Genomic DNA, 9811 nt, shown 5'->3' with positions numbered 1-9811 from the left:
AGCTGGAAAAAATATAAACAGGATTGTTAATTAATAGCAATTGCAGTTCATCGCAATAAATAATTTAAAGTCAAATATAATTTCAATGCCTACAAAATAAAACATTAAATGGAAAGTGAGAATGTTATCTACTGTACACAAAAACATTAACAAAATAACAATCCATTCTTCTGAGAAACTGCTGTTGTTCATGGTCAACAGTGAAATAAGGTTGTGCAGACCTAGGGAATGGCTAAGGGAAGGAATGGCTGAGGCAAGGAAGGGGCTTGAATCTTAGGAAAAGATGGTGGAACTTTGATGGTGTACATTTTTCTTGGTTGCAGCAAGTGCTGCTGCTAAAACTGCCTCTCTAAAGTCTTAAATCCATCTGGCCATGTTGCTCAGTTGGTAGTACCAATCTGATACTGTGAGGCTTTTAGACCCAGCCAAAATACAAAATATTTGAAATATCATATGTAAAAATACATTAATTTCTTCTAAATTAGGTGTTTAGAAAAACAAAATACTGCTATACTGTATACAGAATATTGCTACTGTTTATAAGAATCCAAAGGTTATTGAATTAAGTTAAGGTGCAAGGGGTATTCCCTAATTTAGACCATATTATATACCGGTATATATCAAATGGTAATATGTTTCAAACCTTTATATTCTTCTTTGGTTTCTTATTGTCAGCACTGGTCACATCTAATCGCCTCTTCTTGGCTTTTATATTATCATCACTGTTATTATCACTGTTATCCTCCAACTGCTCAATTCAAGCTAAGTTTTCATTAGTAACTCATTCTTGCTATCTGTGAAAAAACACAAATACTCGCTTTAGAAAATTTATATATACACAAATATTTTATTGCTATACACAACTAAGTATGAGCGAGCGAGATGTGCACATGTTTGGAAGACAACATTCCACATGACTATATATCCCAGTCTCAGTTGGAAGGACATGTTGATCTAGAAAAAACTATAAACAATATATTTCTAGCGCATATAATGTCACTATGTTCTGCTTCTTTCTTTGCTAAAACATTATTACACCGCTATTGAGGATATTTCCCGGCTATCACTAGTGTGTATGAGCGAAGTATTTATACGAAGATGAATGATGATTGATAAAGTTGAATAAACAATCTTCTGATTACAATAATACAATTCGATGCGGACCGAGCTTAAATTATTATTTATATTATTATTTAAGTGTCACTGAGATGCTTACCACTTTCTGCCAAAACGTTTCAAAATACGATTTCCATGCCGTCTTTGGGGAATTCATCTTTGAGTATCCAAACAAAACCATGCGATCCTTCTCGGGATGTTTTAGCATGCACACTTTTGTCTTTAAATAATATATTCTTTCTTTAAGATGCCTGTCTTATTTGACTCAATCCAGTGAACCAGCACCTATTTCATTTCCAATCGTATTAGGAGAGTGACAAAGATTATCCTTTTATGTCTTTTATCAAATAAAATTGCAATCTCCTCGTAGAACAGCCAAGAATGTCGTTGTAAAAAATTTGAATTTTGAAACGAATGCGCAACCTCGTTCCCAGGGTTTTCGCCTAATGTGGCGTCATACTTGCGGTCGTTGGGTTATTACACCGGTCGGAGATTGGCCTCAGATTTATAAATATTAGGACGAATGTATTATTACAACGAGGCTGAGTTTACTATTCGCTCATAGCCAACGAGGCTGAGTTATCTTATTGTTTTATTGTAAACTATAGCATTTAATAAGCAGCAGAATTTTTATATAATGTAAATAACCCGGCATATATAGACAATCCAATGAATATCCACAAGACATCTTCAGGATTGTCTTAATCAGCAGTGTTTTGATGTAAATAACTTTATATGTAGATTACCAAATATGTTAGATAGAGATAAATTGTAAATAAGAAGACAACTTAAATATACAGTGTTTAAATAAAGAACAGGGTAACGTAGGCAGTAGAGAGTAGCCTTGTTGCTATGATCTGCTGAGATTAAACCCTTTTTCTGCGATTTGTTTTTTTTTCAGTAACTATTATTTAGACGATTATGCACGTGTATTTGGGGAATAGGTATGTGGTATATGTATCCATTCACATTACAGAAGTTTGCTGATTCATTATAAGTTTGAAATACATTTTCATGTCAACCACATTTCGTTCACATAGGTTTATACATTTTCACATGTAAGCCTTGTGTGATCGCATATAAACCACATGTGATCACATATGAACCACTTGTTTGTAGAGACATTTCTCATGTGAACCACATGTGTATCTCACATAACCACATCTGCATCACATGTGGTTCACATGTGCCCTCCATAGAACCACATGTTTTCACATGTGAACCTCATGTGTATCCAATATAACCACATGTGCATCACATGTGGTTCACATGTACCCTCCATATAACCACATGTGAACTACATATAATCACATGTGATCACATGTGATCACATGTGAAGCACATGTGATCACATGTGAAACACATGTGATCACATGTGAAGCACATGTGGTTCACATGTACCCTCCATAAAACCACATGTGAACCACATATAATCACATGTGATCACATGTGAAGCACATGTGATCACATGTGAAACACATGTGATCACATGTGAAGCACATGTGAAACACATGTGGTTTGCATGTGTTTTTTTCGTAAGGGACGTAATATTGAACTTAGTTACGCAATATAATGTTGCTTGTTTTTCTTCTCGTTCATAGTAATTTATGCGTAAGTAATAGTAAGTAATTTATAGTTAATATATTAATCAAAATACTTCAGTTGAATTCCCTTCAGCATGGCGTGTCTAACTGAACGACGTTTTCTTGGAATATGGAGTTACGTTTTGATAAAATTTATAACAATAGAAACTCCGGAAAATAAGAAATGTTACGTTTTCACTTTGAACTATTGTTACTATCAGATAAACTATGTCTATGATAAAATAGTAGCTACATGTGCAAGTATATATAATTATAAGAGTAGGCTCATTTTGGTTTCATTCTATTGCGATGCACTCTTGGAAAAGCATAGCAGTGATACGATTTGTCTGTTATTTCAGTATTGATTTGTCTAGAGTACTAGAACTCGTAACAGATAGTCAGATACTATAATAAAATTGATATAGTCATCTCCCCATCCAGGCTGCATAAACTTGCCCTCCTCCGTCTTCTTAATCCGATGATTTTTAAGTCGTTTCAAAATTATAACTGCTTTCTGATAAATTGGGAAGAGACCAAAACCCTTCTAGGTTAAAGGTTTTATGAAATAAATGTTGACCTGTGACACAAACAGCATGGAAACTGGTGGGCGCGTAATGGCTGTCATGAGTCTTGGCACGGAAGATGATCAAAGTTCCTGCATGAGGCGTTTCTTGCTTCTGATTCCTAAAAATCCGCCTTCGTTTTCGTCTCCGTCATCATGTTCCGCCCGTAAAGAGTTTTGCCACCTCCAGATGTTTGTTTTGATACATATTTAAACTTTGGTTTTGCCTCAGGCTCGCGAAAAAGTCCAAAGTATTTCTTTGGATCACAATTAAACTCCTGTTTGATTTTCTCCAACACTTTCGACTTCTTTATTCCTCTTGCGACTGTTAGATAAATACGAGGATGTGGAAATTTCTTATTTGGGCCCATTACACCATACGCTCCTCGCAGCCAAGAAAAGCTGTTAAAAATTACACAAATATAGATACGTAAGCTCATTCAGTCTAAGTAAAGTTCTGCGTAGCGATTTTCTCCTTATTAAGCTTTTGACTCGGTACTTCGAGTCCTCTTTAGAATACCTAAATTATTTACATGCCCATGATCATAATGTTTGTTATAATTTAAATTGCGCCCGTCTTTAAGGTTCTGTATACATATAAATGTACCTTTGAAGTTTTTCATGAACATCTTTTCGGATGTTGTATTCAAAGTCGAGGAAAGTTTTTTCAAAGAAATCTCTCTCATCATTTTTCTCCTCTTTTTCTTTTTCGACATCTAGGGAAAAAAATCGGAATATTTAGTGTTCTAATATTTTTAAGATCGCCAAAAAGTCATGAAAGTTCCAGAATAGAAAATAAATATTGAACAGTGAAATTATGATGTCACATGCACCTCCACCGCTTAGAAACTCTTTAAATGTAATGTACAAATGTAAACTCTTCCTAAAAGTGTTTTTTTTAATTTTCGCGCGTAATAACTGCAAATCTATATACTGGTGTAATAATAAAAGTTCCTATATTACGCCTGATACTTCGCGCGTACCTTTTTCCTGCGTAATATACTAATCTAATAATAGTAGTAGTAAGTAGTAAACTTTATTTAAAAGTCACACGCTAGCCCCGTCAACTTTAAGCTGATATCCACGAGGGGCGTGTGATTTACATTTAAAAACATATACACAATTAACTAAATACTATTATACAAGACAATTAACCACTACATACAACACGCCACGCTACAATACACTACGTAAACAACTTACATGTATTAATAAAAGTATGGAATATGGAGAGTTATAAAGAAAAATAAGGAAGTTAAAATTTATGCCTAGAAGTGTTTAATTTGTATGAGTACGAATTCTTTCTTTAAACATTGTCAATGTATCCGAACTACGCATATCCATATAGGTAGAGAGTTCCAGACTTTAGCGCCATCGTATGAAAAACTTTTCTTTAGTTTCTCAGTCTTTGGCTGAGGCAATTGCAGCAAGGTGGAGGAACCTCTGAGGTTGTATCTGGTAATGTTTCTCTTATGTTCAAACAGTTTCGTAAGCGAGCTCGGAGCCAAATTATTTAGAACCTTATACATTGTTTTAGCTTTAGACTTGGCTCGACGAGTCTCCAGATTTTCCCATCCTAGTGCTTTTATTGCTTCTGGTCCAGAAATATCGTTACTAAAGTTCATGATCACCCTTGCAGCTCTATTCTGAAGTTTTTGCAACCTGTTTGAAAGACCGATACCCATGGTATCCCACACCTCGCTACAATAGTCAAAATGGGGATTGATTAAGGCATTATAAATTGAAATTAAAGTGTCTCGGTTACAAAATCACGAATTTTCGTAATAGCTCCTATTCCCGAAGTAACTTTGTTAGCCACTTTGTCAATATGTTCATTCCAAGATAATTTATCATCAAGCTCTACCCCAAGTACGGTAGCTTTATAGACTTGTTTAATTTTTGCTTGATTTATTTTGAGATCCGGCTGTGTAATAATACTATTTAGTTTGAGAGCTGAGCCAATAAGTATAAATTCTGTTTTTGTGACATTAAGGCTCAGTTTATTGGCTAGTAGCCATTCATTTATACATATGAGATCACTGTTCATTCTTGACTCAATTTCCTGGATATGCTCACCGGCTATTGTAAGGTTTGTATCGTCGGCAAACAGCCGGGGAGTAGCATGGTTTAAACATTTGGGGAGATCATTTATACATATAAAGAAAAAGAAGGGCCCCAAAATTGACCCTTGGGGAATACCACATGTAACGCGCCTTGCAGTTGACATCACGTCACCCAACTGACACTTTTGGTTACGGTCAGATAAGTATGAACGTATCATAGCCAAGGCACTTCCCGTTACACCGTAAAGTTCTAACTTTCTCAATAGAATACCGTGATCAATAGTATCGAATGCCTCCTTAAGATCTATCAAAACAACCAAGTTGAACATTTTGCGGTCCATATTGACATACCAACTGTTCCTACTATCTAGTTATGTCGAGGCAGTAGAGTGATATTTTCGAAATCCAAACTGGTGTTCAGAGAGTATAGAGAGTTATCAGTAAGATATTGGTATATCTGATCATACATTATTCTTTCCATTATCTTACTTATTTCCATTATCTTACTAATAATCTTTAATTATTACTTATTAGTGCTCAGGCTACCAATATGCCGGGCGCGGGAACCCATGGAGTTTAGCCCAGTTTCGCCGTGCCGTGCCGATAATTGTGACTATATAGAGCTATAAAAACAACCACTGTCGACAATTTCCGTCAGGAAAGTTGACTACATAGAATAGCAGTCGAGATGTCGTAAATATTTCAAACTAGAAAGCATTCAAAATGATCGGTTTCTCTCCGATTTTCACCCATGGAATGCAGTGAGAAATTCAATACAGTAGATATTTTAGTGTCGCCTTCTCTAGCATGTTTATATTAGACCCCGGTATATGTTGATTTCTGCAGCAAACATAAAGCAGAAAATTCATTTTTCTTTGCCTGATATATTATTTTGTGTATCGATCGCATGATGTAAGCCTGTCGCCCACTGAATACCGTCAAAACGTCTACAGAATGAATCCCGATCTAAAGGCTGAATGGCTGAGCAGCAGCAATATAAAGTTGGATCTTTTTGTCAAAGAATGTCGCGGGTTTCACGACGTTTCGAGCTCCATTCTGCCACAACAGATAATCGTTGAGATTAAATATGGATAGTAATTTAGACTTAAATTTAAACTTAGCCTTCACTGAGTCAAAATATATCATATATAGCTAGTGTGTATATCTTTGTAATGCAATGGGTTAATGTAAAGCGTTCACAACTTACCAGCGGTAAAATTCATCTAAATTGTTACATAACTTCAGCATACGGCATGTGTAGAGTCGCGAATAACCAGCACGAAGCAAACATTTTACCGTTCGATATTATATATCTAAACCCCACTTCTGAACAGAAATGTTGTTATTATCTTCCCACGCAATGACGCATCAAAATAGTTTAAATCATTATTCATGCATTCTAGATTAATATCCGGTTGCCTGAGTTGCCTGTTGTATTGTGATTGGTTAGATCGCACACGACGCACAGGAAGAACATATTATGCTAATGCGGTAATGCCATCATAGGCAGTCCGGTCACTGCAGTTACGTCATGCTATCTTAAGGTCCGCATGTTCACACGATCCAATTTTGTTGGATCCGATTCACTTCTGATGGATGTTTTGTATAGTCAGTTGTCTTGTATTGCATAATTTTATAAGCAGCGAATCCACTGAAGCCAATGCATTTCGGCTTTATCAATAACCGACTATATTCCATACGTCAAAATAGAATTGGATCCAACAAAAATTGGATCGTGTGAACACACCTTTACCTATGATGAAATGGTGGTAAATTTGACTGAAATTTGATAGGAATCATATTGTCACAAATAGTTAAATTTAGCGTATGTTGGTAAATAATTTGCTTACGAAATGAATAAATAAATAGAAATAATAATAATTACGATTAGGAATAAGGTTGAAAACGTTTTGCAACCGGACTAAATACACAGGTGAAATGAGTAATTCATAGATACGAATAAATTGTAAAGTAAACATAAAAGCCGTTCATTTGCCTACGAGGATAAATGGCAAATTAAACTCCGAATAGTTGGCCGACAAAAAACCGAACTTCTTTTTAATCTAATTAAAGTATTTTATTTCATTCGAACATGCTCGCCTTATCCGAAGATTGTTAAATATTGAAACAAGCTGGGGGAGGACGAGGACTGCCCAACCTCAATATGACGGTATGAAATTTTACAGAAAAAAGTTTCGTAGGCGATGTTCAGAACTTCTATGTTTTTATTACATAATTGCATGAAGTATATACTAATTATTATGGTATCGCGGGCGCGCAAAAACTCTTAGTGCTAGCTTGTTGTATTAATCGTAGAGTTATAAATTCGTTACTACATGAGTTGTAAATTCGTTATTACATGAGTTATAAATTCGTTATTACATGAGTTATAAATTCGTTATTACAGGCGATTAAGTATAATTATATCAAGAAACCTAGTTAATTATATAGAGTCACTGGTTTTCAGTGAATTATTTTATTGCTCGACAGCGGACGTTTGACTCAAACATCAAAAATCAAAGAACTACAATTAGGCTATGTGCACACGAGCGTCGTTTTCGAGCGTTTCTAAAATCGTTTGTCTATTTTATTGTTTAGACGCCCTGTGGCCTGTCCACGCGATCTAAAGAAAGATATGCTAAATATGATTTCTTTCGAACAACAGACCCAGGTCCACAATTACCGAGTACTGTTTATTTACATATGTACATACTAATTTGGAGCACCGCATTTATCATAACATCCAACATCTAAAAGGCCTAGGTTTTCCAAAGCTGTATTCAGTTTTAAACAAATGGAGAATGGTCCATTTTCGCTAAATTCGACGACGTCAACATCGGAATCGCTTTCATACATCTCGCTCGCATGCCCTTTAAGAGTGCTTGGCTCATTGCAATCATCGCTTTCTTCATCAGAGCTCATTTCTTCAACATTTAGTTGATCTACCTCGCAAACACCATAAGCGAACGCTTGTTTCTTGTTTTCCCCATCCACAAAACATACAAGCGCTCCTGAATCACCATCCTTCAGAAATGTGCCAGAATCTCCACGGACAACAACTGCATCCTGGAAAAAATTACTGTCTTGGTATCTGTAGCAAAAATTGCATTGATAGATACAGCCTTTGTTCTCACTCTGTTTGCAGCCAACTTTCTCCACTCTGATTTTGTCAGAAATTGCTCTCCTGTTAAGTTCTCGGCAAATTCTATTCCAATTTGGATTTCCTATATCCACCATTTGGCAGTCAACCTCAACACCTTTACTTACTTCTATAGACATAATATCAGAGTCACTTTGAAATTTACATTCGGACAACTTTCCAAGCTTGATATAGTCCTCAGGTTCAACAGCGTTTTCATTTTCATCTGAAGAATGAACTACTTTTTTCTCCTTATAAAAGAACTCGAGTTGTTTCTTTGCATATTTCTTATTCGTCTTAAAATTGCGGCGAAGTTCTAGAAACTTCTCCAAATTAAAGGTTTCGTTAAGACTATGTTGATCTGTAAGAAAACAGACATGAAAACAGGTAAGCGCGTAATGTTTGTCACTACTCTTGGCACAAAACATAGTCAAGGTTCCCGAGGCTTTTCTTGCTTCTGCTTCTTGGGTTTCGGATACAATATCGTCTACTCGTAGTGGATTTTTTGTTTCGGATTTATTGACAGCAACAATGCTTCCACCAGATGTGGGTTTTGATACATATTTAAACTTTGGTTTTGCTTCAGGTTCGCGATAAAGTTTAACGTATTTCTTCAGGTCACATTCAAACTCATTGTTTATTTCGTTCAAAACTTCGGACTTCTTTTTTCCTCTTTTCACTGTTAAATAAAGACGAGGATGCGGAAATCTCTTGTTAGGGCCAATTACACCATACGCTCCTTGTAGCCACGAAAATCTGTTGAATTAATTAAACAAATAAATATGTGAGCGCATATATACATATAGTGCAATGAATGACTCAGTTGTGGCAAGATAGAAAATCTTTCGATACTAGCACATGCATATTCTCGGATTAAATTACTAGCACATATTTTCGGATTAGATAAAATCGTAACAATACACCTCACTAGACACTGCACATAGGAGTACAATTTTTTCAAAAATATGAAACAAGGATTGACAAAAGAGTTACCCATTTACAAAAAAACAACGTACATAAAAATACCTGTTTTAAAGAATTATAATACATAGTATACCTTTGAAGCTTTTCATGAACGTGTTTTTTAATCTTGTATTCAGAATCAAGGAAAGTTTCTTCGAAGAATTTTTTCTCCGGCTCACGATTTTCAGTTTCGTCTTTTCGCTCTTCATCTTCTAGAAAAACCAATAGCTGCAATTATACTTTCTAGTTTTTTTTTAAAAATTAACCCGCCAAACATCAATAATATTCACGAATAAAAAAGTACTAATCTTGTGAAATGGTGAGCAACGCTTACGTACATGAATAGTTGCCGGTAGCAAACAGTGCTTACGCATTTATATCCGTG

This window comes from Dendronephthya gigantea, unplaced genomic scaffold, assembly GCF_004324835.1.
Source record: "Dendronephthya gigantea isolate DGI-Jeju-01 unplaced genomic scaffold, DenGig_1.0 000014F, whole genome shotgun sequence".
Lineage (NCBI taxonomy): Eukaryota > Metazoa > Cnidaria > Anthozoa > Malacalcyonacea > Nephtheidae > Dendronephthya > Dendronephthya gigantea.
Note: the sequence above shows the minus strand (reverse complement) of the source record.